Source organism: Coturnix japonica, chromosome 4, assembly GCF_001577835.2.
Source record: "Coturnix japonica isolate 7356 chromosome 4, Coturnix japonica 2.1, whole genome shotgun sequence".
Taxonomy (NCBI): Eukaryota; Metazoa; Chordata; class Aves; order Galliformes; family Phasianidae; genus Coturnix; species Coturnix japonica.
Genome location: NC_029519.1, coordinates 38626513 through 38647064, shown reverse-complemented (window position 1 = coordinate 38647064; position 20552 = coordinate 38626513).

Below are 20552 nucleotides of genomic sequence, written 5' to 3'. Positions count from 1 at the left end.
TGGTCCCTTTACTTCTTTGATAATGACAAGATGGAAAATACATGGGCTGGAGAGACTACCTAAATAAAAGCAGTTGATGAAGGGGGAATAAAATGACAAAATGAAGGAGCTAATGAATACATTTCATTAATTCTGAATTTCTACCCTGTGCATTGTTGTGAATTTTAAAACCTGAAGGAAAAAGAGAAAGCAACAAAGAAGAGCTGGGACTTTTTCATAAAATAAAACAGTTTGTAAATATCTTTTTATTTTTACAAACTAAAAACATGTTCCCATTTTTTTACAAGAAGTCATCAAATCATGTATTTTTACTATTGAACATGTCAAATTTTACAAAGGAATGTTTTTTAGCTATAAAAATTCTGATTTGAAAGTTGTTTATAATCCAGAATGGTGTTGTGATTAATTTCCCCAAGGAATTGCTGATCTGTTCTGAGATCATGATTTCAATTTATGTTATATAGCTGTGATTTGAAAAGTGCTATAATACATATTTCTTTAACTGAAAGTAGTAGTATTTACTTTTCCAAATGCTCTAAGAATAACCAATGTCATCTACCTTCCTATTAAAGACAATACCTACCTACAACCTAGGCACCTAGTACTGTGCCTTTAATTCATCAGAGAAAACCTGATGCCATACTTCTGTTTGCACTGCCACTCCCACCCTAACCAACACATTCGCCAAAGACGATATTCACAGACCTCTAAGAGGAACAGAAAGAAAAAACTACATTACATCAGAGGTCATTAAAAACTGAAAAGTTAGGAGTGGTTTTTCTCACTTCTGTCATTCATAGCATGTATCAAATGCAATTATGTGTGTTCATGCTCAGTCAGCAACACTTTACAACAACAGGCACTGAAATTCTAGAGTCCAGAAGCGCTGGTTCTGTTTAGACTGGGTTTTATGTAAGCTGGTTAATTTTAACAAATCAACAACAACAACAAAAAAGGCCAAGGCCTGATTCTGCTCCATCTTTGGCAAAGATGAGGAGTTATTTCCAGCCTTTTCAAGAATGAATGCATCTCATAGATAATATGAGATTAGATTTGGAGCCATTGTCATTTCTGCAAGATGGAATTCTCCTGTGAAGGTAAATATATAGAATTCAAGTTCTGTTTATTAATTTGGGAGTTCAATATACATTTTTTAGTGATTTCCATTCTTTTAAAATCGATGCCCCTCTGGAGTATTATGGAAAGGGACTAATGTCTGTTTATATATATTAATGTTTAGTATAAAGAAAGTTCAGTATGAAAGAAAAAGGAACCAATCCCGTCAGCTGGTAAATTATTTCTTTGTCTTCCAAATTATTTTCCTTTTTCTACAGGCTCAGATTAAAAGAATATTAATCATAAGTTCCAGAAGTCTCATTTCAACTATGGGGCCTGTAGAAAAGGGAAGAGAAAAAATTCCTAACCACAACCTCTATCATTTGCTCTCTAAGCCTTTTTGAATCACAAAAAAATAAATAATCTGCTCCTATTTAGCTTCTATTTCTGAGAATGAGTACTATGTCATTTATAAAGGTCCTTAAAGCCCTGTGGAAAAGTAAGTTTTATGCATCTTTTTTAAAAAGTTCAACACCTATTTGTCAAAACTCTCATTTCCTATTAGGTAAATGAAATGGAATTGTTGGTGTTACAGTGGTTTAATGGCTTTCTCCTCTTCTAAATGAACACAACCTGCTGGATCCAGCAAATTCATTAAAAATGTGATTTTACAGGGTAGAGAGCTTTAGGAGCTGTACAAACCCATCAGACTTTATGAGTTTTTCAACCAGTTTCATTCACAGGGTGAGAGTGAATATCTCCCAGTTCCCAGAGAGCCTCCCTTCACAAATAAAAAGAACAGAGATAAGTTGGGAGACATGCAAGGCAAGTATAAAACATAGTTAAAATATAGCCATATTGTCAGTCTGTTGTGGCTGGCTTAAAGTTTGGCTGTTTGTGCATCTGTAAATCCTCCCAGAGATCAATTGTGTCTATTCACAAGGCTCTGTGCCTAATTTCACTCTAGTTTTGAAGGATGTCAGTGAGCAAATATTCAGAAGTGATTTCAAGAAGGCTTAAGACCAGACTTATGTTGTGAAGTGACAAAAAAAAAATTGTCTACTTCAAACCTATGCACAATCTCTGGAGTTAAAAGGCTTATTTGCATATACATGTTGAGTGCATACATTCACTGGGTCAGCACGAGGACACTTCACACACAAGAGTTTCAGAAACAAAGACAAGAAAAGCAGGCAACAGAGCACAGGTTTTCTTCACTTGCTATCTGTAAGATACACTTAATGGCCAGAAAGTGAAAATAAAAACCAGGTAAATTCCACGTTACTGTGCTAATATTAGACACCTGACCATAATTTTCCACTTACATCTCAGTTCACGTAAGTGTTAAGTATCAGTCCTGCTAGTGTTTTATGAACTTTACTCTTAACGATTACAGATGGTACTAAAACCAAGTCTATTGTTTGGCTGGTCTTTGCACTCCTTTCTTGTATGTGTGAGTTGTACATCTGTAAGAAAATCAAGCCAAGGTGAAAAACCTAGGGCCAAAAAAAAAGGTACAAAACAGGAATATTCAGATAAAATAGGTTCAATGTGTAGTACAAGATGCTCCCAAATGCTCGTGTTCCCCTCCACACTTTTAGTCCTACATTTCTGTGTTACATGAGTATATTATCTCGTGTAAAGTGCTCCTACGTGCAGCACCTCTCCAGCCAGTGCCAGCAAAGTAACAACTGAATGGTTAGTCCAAAATCCCACACCATGTGCTGGTGGTCTTGATGACTGTTAATGCTTTGCTTCAGTTCCTTCTAAGAACTGTGAATGGAGATGGCAATGGGAGAGTTTCCCATCCAGATCCATAGCTGACATTTCAGGTATTCAAATGCCAGTTTCTAAAGCTTCTTACACACTTCATTACACTCTGGAAAAATCACAGCCTATTCTCAGAAATACAGGAAGGTTGACTTGCAGTTGAGATTTCATGCTGTTTTGATAGTCTCTCTAGGGAAAGTAGACCCACTTTGAAGGTTTTATGCTGGCTTAGTGTGGTCTCAGCTGTCCCTGAGCTGTCTTATCCCACACAATATTCTGCCTGAGGTTGCCACTTTCATGCAGTGATCTTTCAGTCATGTGTTTCACTGCTGACCAGAATATAGGCAGCTCTCTGGTGACTGCCACACCAGTGACCGAAGCTGGGTGCAACCCAGGCACATGCTGACTGATCCCTGTGTGGTTGCAAGAGATTTCATGCTACGACTTTTTCATGCTGCAAGTATACTTGAGATTTCAGGAATACTTGAGTGGGTATTAAAATCCAAACCTTGCAGATAAGGAAATGCAGATAGCCGTCAGTCGAGATAAATAAATGACAAACACACAGAGAGGTCCTCCCAAGCATTTCTGAGTACATGGACTTATGCTTTCATACACACCTAACATGGAATGTTTTGCATTCCCAGTTGTGAAAACCATGCCCAACTATTTGCTTGCATATATATGGTAATGGATCTCCTCACAGTGTAAACATCTGTGTTTACAAGATGGGTCTTGGACTGTAAAAATTTTTACAGTTTATGTCTTCTATGTCCTAAGTTTTAAAAGTTCATGACTCTTATTTTGTGTTGTTGGTTTTTTTTTAACTACTATGTGAATTATTTTTACCACTGTAGCAAATGTTTCCAATATTTTTCAAACACAAAACCACTAAGCAATCTTTTTATTTACTATGCTTTGCTTTAATGCATAAATCAAAAGACAATAACAAGCCTAATGTCAAAGACAATTTTTGACACTTCATACATTAAATAAAAGCAGCCGATAAAGAGTTTAGATGAAATTATGACTTGAAAAGTAGTTCCCAAGAGGACTGTGGTTCATAAATTGTTTTTATACTGCCTCTGTCATTGTTCATTTGAGATATGCACAAGACACCCATAGTGGTTACCCGTGCAACTATTATTTAACCTGCCTCTGCTCTGACTGATATTTAGACGCATAGAGACTACCAACCATATATTTCTGTGAAAAAAATGTGTTGTTTGGTTGTTGTGACTTGTAGCTTGTTGCCTTCTATTTGAAAGCATGATGCTTAATAAAAAAAAAAAAAATTGAAGAAAATCAGTCTTTCCATTTTCACAATGCCTGAATCCCAGAAGGTTCTGTTTGGATACTCAAGGCAGGGTGTTTTCTGATTAATACAAATATTATAGTATTTGATTGATAATAGATCTAATCTCATTGACTCCTAAAAGTGAACCTGTTCAACCTCATAAGTTCTTTTTGCATCACAGCTTTCAAATCTCTTTGAAATACATGCTTTCTTTTTCTTATATGTTTAATCCCTTTCTATAGCTACAAGTGGCAACATAAGTCACTGCTTCAAGCGTTCCAGTCTGATTATTGACAGAATATTTCTAGTAATGAAAGAAATATTTCAGGAAAGAAATATGCCAATATTCAGTTTGAATACTGAAAACTGAACTAATTGTGATATCCAGCAAAAGTCAGAGAAAGATCTTCATTTCTTGCTTTTGTTTTGTTTTGTTTTGTTTTGTTTTCTGGTGGAAGAAAGTGCTTTGTAAAAAATACTTGAGATTATGTAATACTGCACCATTCACATCAAGATCTTGGTTCTTCAAAATTGCACTACACATGTAATCATTTCCCTCTGCTATGAACAGGAGAGCTCCTGTTCCTCACTGAGCTGTGCTCTGCATTATTTCACCACTTCAACATAAGGCTGAGGGAGAGCTACAGCCTTCACTGTAGAAATGTTCTAATAACAATGAATTATAATAAAACATCTACAGACAAATCTAGCAAAATGATGAATTTATTAAGTGTATCACTTGAGTTTTTCTAAGTCAAGGTATGTCTCTCTGTAAGCAAAGGTGGTAATCTTCTCAAAGTGCCTTTAATCACTATGCTAACTATGTGACAGCACATTTGCTGAAAGCTATACAAACGGAGCATTGTACCTGAATGGCAACTACATGTTTTCACCGCAAACAAAACTAATCGTTTCTAAGAGAGTTTTTATGCCTTTGTGAGCAACTACTCTTTAAAGAGAACACATCCGTAGCACAAATCCTGATGATGAAGTATGTGCACGCAGCGATGTTAAAAAGAGCGTATGAAAGGAAGTCTTCGTGGCTCTGCAGATTTCCTATTTGCTGTGCTTCCTAACACCTCTATACTGAGCTTTTACAGGAATGCATGCTTATTTGAAGAAACAAGTGGGTCTATCCAAAACAAACCATAGGTATATTCCCGCTTCTCCACTTCAAGAGAAGTTGCTACTCCTTCGTAGACAACAGATAGCTGATAATACTATTTTTTTCTTTCCTGCTAACAATTTATACTAGTAGGTGCCACTGACAGTGCAGAAAAACTGCAGAAGCTGGCTGGCAGCTAGCAAGCTAGATTTGTAAAGCAATCCTTGGGCAACTCTGTGCTGCCAAAATGACATGGGGCCAAACTGAGAAATGCAAACATCTACTGTGCTCATACAAACCGCAACTTTTTTTCAATGGGGAGATTCACACCAATAAATTGGGTACATAAGTGTAAGAGATACAACTAAGAAAAAAAAGAACTAGAAGTGGAAAGCCCCTACCCTGTCCATTAATCAGTGAATATTCACATCATCTTCTTTTTTTTCTTTTAATTTCATTTTTTATTTTAGGTATAGTGGAAAGGCTCCTGCTCCACTTCCAGTACCACTAAAGTATATAATTCATTCGCTTGAAACCACAGGCTTTTTCTTTATTTTATTTTACTCTGCTTTCTTTTATTTTATTTTTTATTTTGGAAGGGATGGTTGTAAAACCAATCATCCCATGAAGGATTTATCCTTTTATGATATTAGAAGTTGAGCTCACCTTTGGGCTTTGTCCAAGGAAAAGATCTCCAGAGAAGAGATGTATTCTTTGAGAGCCATTACACTTGCACTACGAGTTAATATTGATAGTATGTTGATCTAGATTCTCTGCAGCTCTACTTAAAGTGACTAACAATCTTTCCTTCATCAGATTCAGTGGCTTTTTTGCTGTTCTTTTGTAGTGAAATTCCTGCTACCTACAACATAATTTCTAAACACTTCTTACAACTTCAAATGTTCTTCCCTTTGCATTTCTCACACTTAAATAAGTAACTCCTCTCCTTGCTTCCCCCTCTTCTTTTTACTACTGCAAAAACAGAAACTCATGTCATTATGAGTCCTGCTGAATCTTGTTCTTACAAACAAGGAAGGACTGGTTGGGAACATGAAGGCTAGGAGCAGCCTTGGATGCAACAACCATGAGACAGTGGACTTAAGAAGCAAAAATACACTAAGTAGAATTGCAGTCCAGGATTTCAGGAGAGCCAACTTTCATCACTTCAAGAACCTACTTAGAATTACCACATGGGTTAGAGCACTGGTGGTAAGAGGAACCAAGTGAGCTGGTTAACATTAAGACAACGCTTATCCCCTTTGTGGTGGAATGGCCCCACTGTGCCTCAGAAGAGGTTCAGCTCAGAGCTGAAACCCTCATCTTGGTGTCAGCATCCCAAAAGCCTGCAGTGTCAGTGATTGGCTTCCTATTGGAAGTCTGCTCCTGAGCACCTCTTACAGGATGGCTTTACCCAAGAGGCTTTATGCTGCCTTGATGGGGGACCTTGAGCCTGCATCCATTTAGCTCATCATCTAGCTGTCCACCCCACTGTTACTGTAGTTCATTACAGAATCATGGAATCATAGAATTGCTCAGGCTGGAAAAGACCTACAAGATCATCAAGTCAGACTGCAACTTAACCCTAACTTTAACAACCCACAGCTAAATTGTGTCCCTGCGCACCACATCCAAATGGATTTTAAACATATTCAGGCTCATTCATCTTCTGTTCTTCCTCCAGAAGGAAATTAAATGTGCACAAAAATAGACACATTTCATTTCTTCTTTCCTCCCCCTCCTTTTTCATTTTTCTATATAATTCTATTTCTTTCCTAGTTATTTGCTGTCCCTGTTTTTCTTTGTCCTGACTGTCTTTCTATAACAAATCCGAGGCCAAGGTTGGATCCAGTCTCTCTACCTTTACTTGTGAGTATCCAAAGCTTTCTGCAAACCTCCTGCCTTCATCCCCCCTCACTTATACATGCTATACTCTGTACCTCATTCTGGAAATGATTGAGGTTGTGCTGTAATGAGCTCTTCCAAGTTCTCAGGCCAGGGTCATGTGCATAGTATTTTCTAGGTTAGGTTTTCAGCATCAGACACAATATGCAAAGCATATCCCTACACTGGAGCACCCTGCCAAGACTTGCAGTACAATTTCTTGTCGACAAGAAAGGAAAAAAGAGCAAAAAATTAAAGCACCCTGCTAACAGCCCAGTGTAACTCTTGACCTGAAGTTTAAGATTCAGTTGTGCAGATTTCTTCTCTTCACACTGAAAGATTAATTTTTGCCAATGGGCTTTTTTTTAAAAAAAAAAAAAAAAAAAAAAAAAAAAAGAGCCACAGAAGAGGAACTCTAAAATTGTTTTCTTCTAATTTCAGTTTATGATTAAATTTTTTTCAAGGGCCTATGAGAAACACGATGCTTGCTCTGGAATGGGAATGTAAAGTGACTTGTCTATCTGTGAAAAATACAGACAGAAAAGATGCATTACATAGCTAACATATAAGCAAGCCTGACCTACGCTTGATTTCTCTCCTGCTTGTTCTTCCTGTATGAAATGTTAGTGTGACATTACCTACTTTCATTTCTAAGACTTTTTTTATTAACATTGATAAAAACAACTGAGGAATGCAGACACAATCACAATTAAAACAACCTCTCATTGACTACTTTAACCCTCTCCTTTTAGAACAGTCCCTTGAACAAAAGTTTATATTCAGTCACTAAAAAAGTGGGGGGTCCATTACCTTCCCCTTTTAATTTTAGGGCAGGGGCCTTTAACTTTCCATGAGGCTTTACCAAGAATTTCTTCTGGGGAGAATTTCCTTGAACCTGGTAATCAAGACCACAGGATATGTGTTAATTGTCTTTGACATGCAGAATTATCTGCATTTACCCAAGTTAATAACATCACCCCAGACACACTGTTTTTAAATGCATGATTTAAAATGATTTGTAAATTCAGTTACTATTTAAATAATGTAAAAATTGACAAATACTATTTTAAAATGAGATAAATGAAGAAGAATATGCTTTGTCTTTAATTCACCCTGTTTGAGTTATAAGCCCTGAATGTCTATCACAGCTTGTGAAACTGCTATTGCTTATATTTCCTGTTGTACTAAGGCATGATTACATTGATTAACAAGCAAGTTACACTCTTACTATTGAGTGAGTCTACTTTTATAGCCTAGTATCAACCAGTTTAAAGATATGTACAAAGTTTTCTGTTCTCCAAACATTTATTTCTGAGCGTTGAGATATATAAAATGTGCAAAAGGGAAGAAAAATATATGTTTTGTGTAAGAGTAGAAATGGCTGGATATAGTGGTTCTGAATCAAAGCATCTACAAGTATTTTTAAACTTCAGCATTTTTCTAAGTGTTTATTTAACTTCTACTTTGAAAGAATACAATAGCTGGTACATGTAACTATGTTGCAAGAAGTCCATGACAGAATTTGACACAATTCAAACTCATCTTTTCCTTATAATTCATCCACGAGATGAGATTTCTTTAAACATTGTTCACTGTTCAAAATTACTTGATTAATGTTTTCTTATAATTCATAATTCATTTGTTTTACCCATTTCCAGGCAAGTTTCCAGGATGGTGCATTTAAAAAATACAATTGGGATTTAACTTTGCTTAGGCACCAATTCATGGCAAGCTGTATTTTTTTGGTAAGAATAACTTTATTTGTGTTACCCAATTGATTCTTTTTTACTAAAGACCTCTATTTGTCTTTTCTCTGCCCAATTGCTAACCAGCTCTCTTATAACCTTAAACAAAACTTGTGGTATCCAGACATCAGTATTCCATATTTTATACTACAATGAAGACTTCTTATAATCGTGTTACTATGTTGTACATGTTGTGGTATCTTCTTTTATGCTGTTATTTCATACCTACCCCACGGAGTTATATCATTCTACCATGAATGGGGATAGCTGAAAGCCAACTGAAGAGATATTGTTTATCAACAAAATAAGACATCTCTGAGAGTTGGTCCAGGTCCTGCTTTTGGGAATATCAGCTCCATGGGAGCTGCTGAAGCCTTGGTTTGATGGGTGTCCTGTCCTCTCCCATGAACTTTTGCAGCTGAGCTCTGTACTCTTCCTATGTTTCATTCCTACCCAGAGAAGAACTGCTCTGATACGCCTGGCAGGGTTTTGGCTGGCTGGCTGGTAACAGCAATGGCAGAACTGTCCTGAGAACAGGAGGGGCTGGAGAATGAGAAAGGAGTCATCCATTTTGCCTTCAGTTTCTCCTTCTTCCCCCTTTTTTTTACTTCCTTTCTCATGATGAAGATGCCAGACCTGACAGCTCCTTATATCATTGCCTTCAGATGTCTCTGAACTTTCCTTTGAAGCTGTGAAAATCATGCCATGAATCACAGTGGTGATGAGACACGGGGGCAGACAGACAAAACAAGATGTCAGGCCGCCAGTGCCATGTGGCAACAGGCTCCAAAGGGTCAGGGAGGAGAGAACACTTTTCAGCAAGGTAAAAACTAATAGAGAAAACCTTCAAAAATAAAAGCAGGGGAACTCCTAGATGACAGGACTTAGTGCAGTAATAATCTCTCCCAGTGCTGGCACCACTGCCTTAAAGACTTTGGACTTTGGTGCACTTTAAATATTAGGAGACTGAGTGACCCCAGCAGAAGGTGATGAGCTCTTCACTCCCTGTTAGAAACCCAGATGTTACTGCTTTTGTTCAACCTACTTTCCATTCAGTCATAATTCTGAGTTTTTATCCTTCCATAACTCTGATAGATGTGAATTGGAGGTAATTTTAAAAGTGATCCCAGATCCATCTTCATCTTGAAGCTTCTGTTATTGCAGCACGCATCCTTAAAAGGCATGGAGGGGACCCTGTCTGTTTGTCTTTATGTACAGTAGCACTCGGCTTTGCCCCAAGGACTGCAGTAATTCTAGTTATAAATTCAGGACTGAATAGCCTGAAGACAGTGGAGATGTTTTGTAGGCACACTGAGTGGCACCAGAGAAACATGCGTCTGCAGAAGAGTTCTGTATGTAAAGCAAAGCTGTGCGATCATATTCAAAATATAACTTCCACTATCAGTTAGTTCATTTATATAATCAAAGCTCAAGCACAACACAATCTGAATAAAAGTAAGCAATGTGTAGCTTTTGCCAGTGATTTATATTTAATTAAACATCTTTGCTGCTATTTACATAGTTGAATGGCACTACATTTCACCATTCAATTCTGTATTATTTCTATATAAATATTTCTTTAAAGCCAGACGTAAGTTCAAATTAGCTGTGAAAGAAATGCTAAAATAAAATAAACTTCCATTCGTGGTGATCACAGATTACTCTAAAAGTGAAGAGCAAACTTGTTAAAATGCAAAGTGAAAAGCAAACAATAAGAAAGCAAGCTGAACAAACGAGGAAAAATAACAGACAAGTATACCGTTAAAAGGTTTATCTTATTGCAACAGATTATGAGGATTACAGGTAAATTTAAATTCAATGAGAGCTTTAATCCAAGTAGCAAGAAGAGACACAGTTGTTTAAAACAAAAGCCTGTTGCATATATATACAAGGTCTGAAGTATCTGCAGCACAACTGAAAGCAGAATTTACTCCTTCTTTTAATGCTAGTTGAATTATAAATGGTAATTTCATTCTTCCATCCTGTTTCCTCCTTGAAATCTACTGCCAAAGTACACACTCCCTCAGAAGCCTGCCAAATTCTACATGATTTAAAAGTAAACGTTAGAAGAAAGAATGGAAAGGCACAATCTCAAAACAACTAGCTCATAAGCTTCCTTCACTCTTGTTTGTCTGACATCATGCTTCTTTCTCAGATGCAATGCTGTACTTAATTTAGACTAAAAAATCCTGAGTGGAAACCATGGTTTCATTCTTTCGCTAAGTGCTTTCCATCCCACAGATGAGGTGATGTACAAATAAGATGCTGTTTAAAGCTGGGCACTTCCACATTCCACACCACCTCAGAACTGCAGGTGTTGAGGAACAAAATCTTAGCATACAGATTGAAGTGTTCTGAAGAGATCTGTCCAGGGTCTAACTCTTGTCAGTGTCTGCGTGAATGGTCCAAATTATAAAGTATGGAATACACATAAGCTTTGTACAAAAAGGGCCATCTGAAGCTAAAAAGAACTACAAGTATGTAGAAGTTCCAAACTGGAATTCCAAATCATCTTGCATTTGAAAAGTGCTTGGAGAACAAACAGGAAGTTACTGTGTTTTCTGGGGTAAACAACTGCACAATAATACAGTGAACAGGCAGCTCATAATAATTTATTTAGAAAAATTTAATGGTTAATAACTATTAAATATGTACTGAACATTAAGAATCAGGACCAAGTTACTGTGTAGAAATAAAATTCAGAAAAATATAAAAGCAAGTAGACTGTAGGTGATATTAACAGATATACTACATACAGGCTACAGGAAAAGCAAGGTTAACTTTCAGTTCTACTCAACATGGAAGAAGTCTACATGGCCTACTACATTGAATCTCTGTCACAAAATTTCAGGAAAAGCACAGCCTAATTAAAGAGTCAGCAATACACATTCAAGAATTATAGTAACAAGAAGAATTGTTCAAAATAAATGCTATGTGGAGAGAAAAGTGATAAAATGAAATATGGTGAACAAATATAAATAAGTCTATTATAAAGAAGAAAAGAAGCTTCTAACTGCATTGACAGCAGCTAGAAGATGCAAGGATCTTCAGCAGCAGCAGAATAGCATTCAGCTGAGATTCAGAAACAACTTTTGTCAGCAAGACAAGTATATCTAAATAAATCACCTTGGAGACAAAAGGAATCTCTTCCAGACAGAAGAGATCTCTCTTCCAGAATACCAGCCTCTGCCACGTATGTTGTTCTTGACAAACAATCACACCTTTCAGCAACAGTGAAATACATGCCTCTTCAGATGCCATCCAGTCTTTTGTTTTCTCTGGCTTCTTTTAATCTTTACAGGGAAAGCTGAAATTTCTTTCATCGTTTTCTAAATATGACACCGTGCATCTAACACACTTCTTGACTTCTTTTTACTTCCATTATCAGGATGAATTTTTACTGGGCCCACTGCACAGGGTCAGCTCCTGCTCAGATGTATGTTCTCCAACAAAGGAAGTCACTTGATTTCATTTTATTATTAAGGTGCTCGCTCCCAAAGGTGAAGGGTTAATGACACACACCAAATTATACAGAAATTTCTTTAAGGAAAATATTCATCTTAGGCCCATGGCTACAGGAAAGAATGACAGTGATTGATCTTCTCACCACTCAGCAGCGTCGGCAAAGCTACAAACATATATTGTTTTTACTCCTCTGGGAGTTATTTATTGAGCAAAGGGAGGGTGGATAGTACTTCCTTTGAAGTCAAACATCTTGCTTGGATAAGGAGATATGTTGCATGAAATGAAAGTAATAAAAGGACAAAATGCTTTATTAAATCTTCTTTATCACAATATTGTGTTCCAATAACATGATCTAATTAAAGACGTATATGAACCTCTTTTCATCTGAGGACTAGTTCAGAGGCCTTAATTTGTTCTGAAGCAAATACACTGCTGAAAAGTTTCCAAGATTTCCAATGATGTATTCTTTCCATTTTCTCTAATAGGTGTTGAAGCTTTAACTACATCTTCAAGATTTGTTGTTCAAGTGGGAAAAGACAGCAGGTTTTGAAAGGAAGAGACAAATTTCTTTGTTATCAGAGCAGTCATTTAATATAGCAAAACACAGTTAGTTGCACAGATGTAGTGGATGGTGCTCAGTCTATTTCATTGCTTAGAAGTAGTTCACACCAGCTCTTTCCTTCTTATGTAAGAGTTATAAAATAAGGTGTTTTAAAGTCCAGTTGGACAAAAAGCATTTAGGAAATTTGGGCTCCTATGTAGCCTGACTCCCAGATTATGGATGTGATGGGTGTGGAGGGCATTTCTAATTTTCCTTTGGTGGTTCCAGAGTGCACACACACACAAAAGTGATCTGTAGCTATTGCCTTTCTCCTGAAGCACCCCACTGACTTTCTGCTCAGTACCTACAGTTGGTTTAGTTCAGCAATAACACATACAGTGAAAATATTTTATTATACTTACAGTATTTTTTTTAATAAATCTTGTTTCCATTTCATTTTCTGTCATGTTCAGTACAGAGCAAAACAGATAAATCTGATATCTCCTCTTCAATAAAATTAACTGTGTAAACACTAGAAATTAGTTTTTGTGTAGTATATTTCAAATTTCTAATAGCAATAATTGACAATTAATTCCAGGCATTACTATCCACATCTTCGTACATTTTGTGAATGAAACTGCAAACTTGCATCATGATCTTGAGTCTCTCAAATTAAACATCAGGCAAAAGGCAGTATGTGTATTTTGTAGTGGCAGATTTAAAGCATTTCTGAAAATCTTTTGTATTGCTCAGAATTTTGTTTCCCTAGATCTATCAAACATTTAATAGATCTGCCCCTTTTCTTCTACTAGATTATTCTCCTCCAAATTGTGCTCATCATGCCTTTGTCTTGATATGCTCTCACTCTTGTTTTGGTAGCTGTATAGCTGTGTTCATCTGCATTCATCAGTCATCCTAATTTATGTGTATGAAGATTCTTCATTAAGAAAATAATGTGAGTGTGCTTTTTTAAATTATGTTCACAAGTACATTCCCAATTCCCTTTGTAGACTTTACCAACTACCATCAACCCTTCCATAAGACCTTTGCTCTTTTGTAATTGTGTATAAAATAACTGTAGTTAAGAAAAACCTGCCATACACAAGTACTCCCACTAAGCCCTCTCAGTGGATTCCTCATGACTTTACATTGTACTCCCTATAGTCAAACAGAGCTCAGATTTGACAAACTTAGGACCTCATCCAAGACCATCTGTTTTATCAGGCATTTTATCAAACCCTTTTTAAGCCATTATTTTAAAAGAGAGAATGGGGATCCATTATTAACTTCTACAGTCTGAGGAGAGAGAAAAACAATTTTTTCTTTAAGTGATATAATATACCCATGCGCTTAGGGAACTCAAGCTACTACAAAAAGCTTTTAAATATTGTAAATTAAAATTTATCTACAGAATGCGCAAAGCAAAATAACTTTCATGGAAAAAAAAAAAAGATGAAATGGTCTATTGAAGTCAAAGGAAGGGAAATATTTTGGGGACAGGGCATTGTATACAAGTATTTCAAAATATTTTTCTCCACTGGTAATAAAAATTCAGGTTACAAGTTAACATGATCAACATGCTAACATGTTTAATGATCATCAAATAATATATATGAAGACAGGTAAAATCAAAGCTCTATTTAATCTGAAGTATATATATACACTATTTACTTTAGACTATATAAATTCAGGTATATATGCATATATATATATACATAGTTTATAAGTTATACATATATAACTTATAAAAAATTAAGTCCAGCAATATTTAGATTAGTATTCTAATGAAATGGTGAGTTTAGTTGACTACAGAGCAGAAAGCCAAAGCAATAGCTGATCCATACTGTTAAAATTTAAGGAGGAAGAATCTCAGTGTGATATGATAAAAACTAAAAGATTGTTGTTCCAGAAAGTAAGCTCACTTCCACCTCTGACAAACATTTGGAAACTTCAGTCTCTCTGTTTAGACACAGAATTATATCTTATGTCCAAATTTAACTTGAAATTTTATTTTTCCTTTATTTTATGTCCCAAAGATGTTTCAGCACAACTGGATGTGAAGCAAAGCTTATAGAAAAGTGGGAAAAATGCCTTTTAAGGGGGAAGAAGAGAAGAAACTGATACAAGCCTAAATTACTGTATAACAGAAGACACCAAAGTGGTAGAAGATAGCCCTGTGTTAAGATTAAAGCTCGAGATTAGACCAAGAAGAGGTTCTTCTGAGGACATTAAGGACCTCAACAGAATCTACAAGAAACAAAGGTAAATAAGGCAGTGATTAAAGCTGGGGAAAAGAAAATAACAAATGTTTCTAGTTCTTGGTACACTGGCATTAGATCTTCATCACTAGGTGTACAGTAAGTGAAGGGGAGAATTTTCATGTTCATAGCTAGATGACTAAAGAGGTAACCATATGTATGTACACATGTCCCTATGTGCTTAGTTGTCACCACGTACCTGGAACACTACATACATGGCAAAAACAATCGAGGTAGATACAACTGCTTCATATTTCTAAAACCTGAAGGAGGAAACACTTTTTCACCAGGCCACCTAAAAAAAGATAGCATAGTTTCTCTAAGATGTTAAAGTATTTTGAAAGAAAGATTTCCCCTCAACTATCTAAACAGTGTTCATCTCACTTTCAGTGAGGTTGTCATCTTTCCCAGAAACAGACTAATCCTGTAGTATACCGTTCTGAATGTCTTTTCTTCCTCTCTTGTTGTTTGTCTCTGCAGCCAAAAATGATAGTTATTCTGGCACTACCAAACTTTCAGATTGTCTTCACTCCCATTTGTATGCTCCCCTTCCAAGGAATTGGTAGCCACAGCAGTGGAAACATAGGGCAGCTCCCTAGCTTTTAGGAAAACAAAGGAGAAATAGCTCTGAATTTACAGAGGCCCCATTCAAGTGACTTGGTGTAAATCATTGGGGTATCCACGGCTCTTGAAGCAAATTCACAGTTTGCTACTAAGAAATTGAGTAGATAGGATAGGACACTCTATATACTTTTGTTTTGAACAGACAGAATCCTACTCTACATATATAGAAGTTTAATTTGGAACATCCTTCACAGAAAAACAATATATATAAAGTCATACTACAAACACTGTCTCTTCCCACTCTAAAATCAGCCTTCATATTAACAAATGAGTTTTTACTTCACAGAGATTTTCCTTTTTACATTGTTGTTTCCTGCAACATTTATTGCATTCTTTGATCTTGGCTGTACCTTTAAATCTATGTCATCTTTCTTAGGCTGTTTAAATAAACGTAGCCCAATAACTTTGCAGTTTTATCTTTAGTAACGCAGATAACTATCACACATTCAGCTTGTTGTTCAGTTGTGAACAACCACAAGATTCTATTTTTAAAACTTCATAAAGCCTCAGAGAATAGCTGAAATCACTTAAAGGACATTACTAGAGGCTATCACTGTAATTGGAAAGGAGGACTATAAGCTCATGCAAACCATCTCTTACATTTTGCTGTTTCAAAAAACAGATTTTAAAGAAAATATCTTTATTTTGTAAGGTCTCAGCCATTCAATAGTTCTTCACTTCTTGTGCTTTTGAATCTCAGTTTGTATTCAACTGAGTTTTAGTGAAAAATTTTATCAGCCCCATATTCATACGCATTAATTTAAAAGCATTTTGAATTGTAAACTTTGCAGACAGAAACAAAAGTCTGAGTAAGAAAACTGATGTACAGAAACGTAATTTTAAAATAATGAAGCATTTGTTAGTTTTGATACTTAATGTTATAGAAACCAAAAACTACTGAGTGGAGATGAAACACCACTAGACATGTTTCCACGGGTTTCTCAAGAGTCAGGATTTTACACCAAGACAAAACATGGTTAGTTTTATCACCTAAGGTTTTCTAACGTTAATGTACTTACTGAATTGTTAAGAATGCAGAACGAAAACTGAAACAACACCTAGGTGCTAAGTTACAATTTGGATGATTATTCTGAATGCAGTTTCCACAGATTCAGAACTTTACACTGAAAATTTATATTCAATATACATTTCCATGTATTAAAAAGAATTCAGTGGTTCACAGACAATCAGTTTATTATTTAATCAGTTATGAACTTTAGTTCTGAGCCTTTTCAAAATAGCTCCCCTGAATGAACAAATTCAGTAAACTCAAATTATACATAGTTGAGCTCATTTTTTTCCCTAGCATCATTAACCACACTTTCTTTAGCAAGTGAATAAAAACATGGTGTGAATAGATAAGACTTCCAGAAATTCTTTCTTTTAATAGGGCTAAATATATCAATTTCAATGTAGGTTGTCCTAGATGACTTCTTAGTTTGGAGAATATATCTACTATGGAAAACCAGTAGAAATATGAGGCAGTGAAGGAAGGAGGAAATGCCTCTCAGATTAGATGAGCCCAATCAATACACTCAAGATACCTCTTAAAGCTACTTCAGTCAGAAATGAGTGGAAGAAAGAAGTGAACTGGTGCAATGCACAGCTGGTTAAATAGGGTGAGTCCATTGGAAGGCCAACAAGAATGTGAAGGGACACAAGACCTATAAGAAGAGGATGAATATCTTGTTTAGTAAAGGTAAGCATCCTGCAATTAGGTACTGTCAGGCTGCTGCTAGGACCCCGACAAATTCTTTTCTGAAGGTCAGTCAAGCTACTCCGGCCTGTACCACTGCAGTCACAGCAAGAGAGCAAAATAGTCTTAAACTTAAAAATAATTTTACAAAACAGAGGATGGAAAAGGCATAACTAGTGTGAGGTTAATTCAGCTCTGGAACGTGTTGTACAAATAACTATGCAATCTCTGTTCTCGAGGGTTTAAATGACCCAGCTAGGCAAAGCCCTTAGTAGCCCTGTTTGACTCCATAGCTTATCCTACTTTGAGACAGATGTTGGGCAATAGACCTCCAAAAGTCTCTACAAACTTAACCATTCAGTCTTTCCATGGTTGCAGACAGTAACAGTCAATGGTATTTCACATTTAGAGTGACTATAATGAAATTTCAAGTTGTTTCTGACAATTCTGAAATCAAAAGTTTGTACTGCTCACTTCCTTCAAAGGCTGTAAGATTTATCAGCTGTTCCACAGATTTTCCATCCCCTGTCAGCAATTCACTTTTCTGTGCAAGAAGGTAGAAAACTCTGGGGGAAAAAAAATGACAGCCTTCCAAGTATCTGTCTGCCCACCTGTCTGCGTACTATGACTTGTCACTCAGCAATCTACTCTTCACATCATGGTAAGATGCTGAAGTTCCCCTTTTTTGAGAGAGTTAATGTGGCTTGAGTGTTTGACACTCTCGGGGTCTTCTGAAAACTTCACTCTACCCTTGCTTAAGTATACAGAAAGACAATTGGACTAGAAGCTGAAATTACCCTCTTTCAGTTTTTCAACTCTGAATCTGTGTTTAAGCTTTTTACACATGTACACACACAGAAAAAAAAAAAAAAAAAAAAAAAGAAGAAGTAAATAGGAATGTATTTGAATAGATATGTTTTCTTCACTCTCCTTGAAATACCACTGTGGCAATTTGACAGCTTTCAAGAAAGCAACACATATCTGGTGTCCACATACTAATTAATATATTTGCCATTCCCTCCCATGTTACAGATTGTTCCTTGGATTTAACCTTAGACAGTGACTTAGTTAAATGCTATATTGAATTTCACCATTTCCATTTGAACTACTTTTTTGGTAGTTCACTGAAGGGTTTATAGTTATCATGAGTGACCAAAGTACTTGGATGTGTGTACTTAGGTCAAAGTATAGGCCGATACATGTGGAATGTGGGTGAAATCTTTTAAAATAAAACAGCTGCACCAGAAATGGTCAAGCCATTGAAGGCAATATGATAGCTGCTATTAAATCCCACTTTGAGGAACTTCCTTTAGCTTTGATGATTTTTTTTCATCTCAAAAGTTGCTATCAATTTTTCACTGACCTCAGCTCAACCTCACAAAATCAACCCAACCTCTCGTCTGATCACATTTTTTGTATGTGGTGACAAAAGAAATAAAATAAAAATAATGAATTACATTGAAACTGAAAGTGACAGCAAATTGGGATGATTTGTGTTTTTAAAAACTCCATTAATTTTATTTTTGCAAAACTGGTACCAGAGGTGGCTCAGATCAGGTTCTCTTTTTATCTAAAGTTGAGGGAAGCTTGGATATGTTGTTTGAGTCTTTGTCTATAATGGTAACAAAATGCCCTATCTTAATGAGTGACTGACAATTAGCATAAAGTTGTTCTCAGCGATTCAGGACCTGCTGCTATTAGAATAAAAATTATTTATATAGTTCTTGTTCAGTATAGCATCTGAATGATTCATAATCTGTATTTATGTTAATAGCATCTTTATTGGACATCTTTATCATTGTAAATGTGTATGTTCCCATTCAGATGTGAAATGAAGGCATAAATGCAATGAGCAACAGGATCTCTGCTTCACTTAGAGCTGCAATGCCTACCTCATAGTGGAACCTAGCAGCACAAGCAAGGTACTACGCACCCTTTTCTCTATGTGTATGAGGCATCTTGCAATGTGCACAGAGTCACTGTGCCAAACAGCAGATTCCTCCTGGCCTTCATGCTGAATGCATCTTAAAATATTGCTTCTCCTCAAAACTTAAGTAACTTGGCCAGTACAGAGTTCCTATATTTCAGCTTGAGAAATCTGTGCAGCGTATGTGCACTCCACCCCACACTTCAGGAAGCAACACTCTCTGCTGCACATGCAACATTTCATTGCTCTGCATATTCACAGTAAATCTGACTTACAGAGCCTTAACTGTGCGTGCTCCCAATGACTGGGCAGCACATGGGCAGTAGGTCCATTAACCAGTCACCAGAAGTGTCATCCTTACCGTGCAGGCATGAAGTGACTTTGTCATACAAGCATAATATATATGATGCTCTCTGAAATTGCCAGGCTGATTATGAGGGTTCATGCAGTCTTGTGGTTACCAACAGGCTGTGTACAACTCACTCTTAGAGCAGCCTGGGCTGAGCATCTGACCTGCTACAGAAACCAAACAGCTTGAAATCCTAACAAGTGTATAAATGATTCAACAGCTGCCTGAGCAATATTTCTGAGTTGAAAAAAGAGAATTTGCTCTGTAAACCCAGCTGTTTGGCAGCCTTAAATCAGCAGTATATGAAGGTGCCTCTGGAACTTTTAGTCTTCTCTCAAACATTGGCAATTCTCACTCTGGGATAAGTGACCCTCTGCCTCCATCTGCACGGCCCAAACCTCACCACTGGCAGTGAAGGAGTCTATTTCTTTCATAGCCTGGGTGATATTTTTAAGAAAATCTGTGTTTTTATAAAGTTAATGAAAGGATTGGCAACCAGACCTGCGAATACTTACAAACCAAGAATGGCTTCCAAATTAATATGGAATACCCAGCTAGATATAGACACCTGTGTTTTGGCTTGCCTGAAATGAGACACCTTGCTCAAAATGAAAAAGAATATCTCCATCAGGACTGGGGCAGCTCAAGCTACTAATTTTGCTGTCACATCATGGAAGCAATAGGTGACAGTTTCCTAACCAAGCTTATCAGCACAGGCAGATGCTTAATGTCCTCCATCTCCAAGGCAGTTATACCCAAAGCCCATCTGTACCCTTGTGGGTCCTTGAAGTACCCTTTCCTGAGGTAATCTATACCAAGGATGCACAGAGCCTCTGGG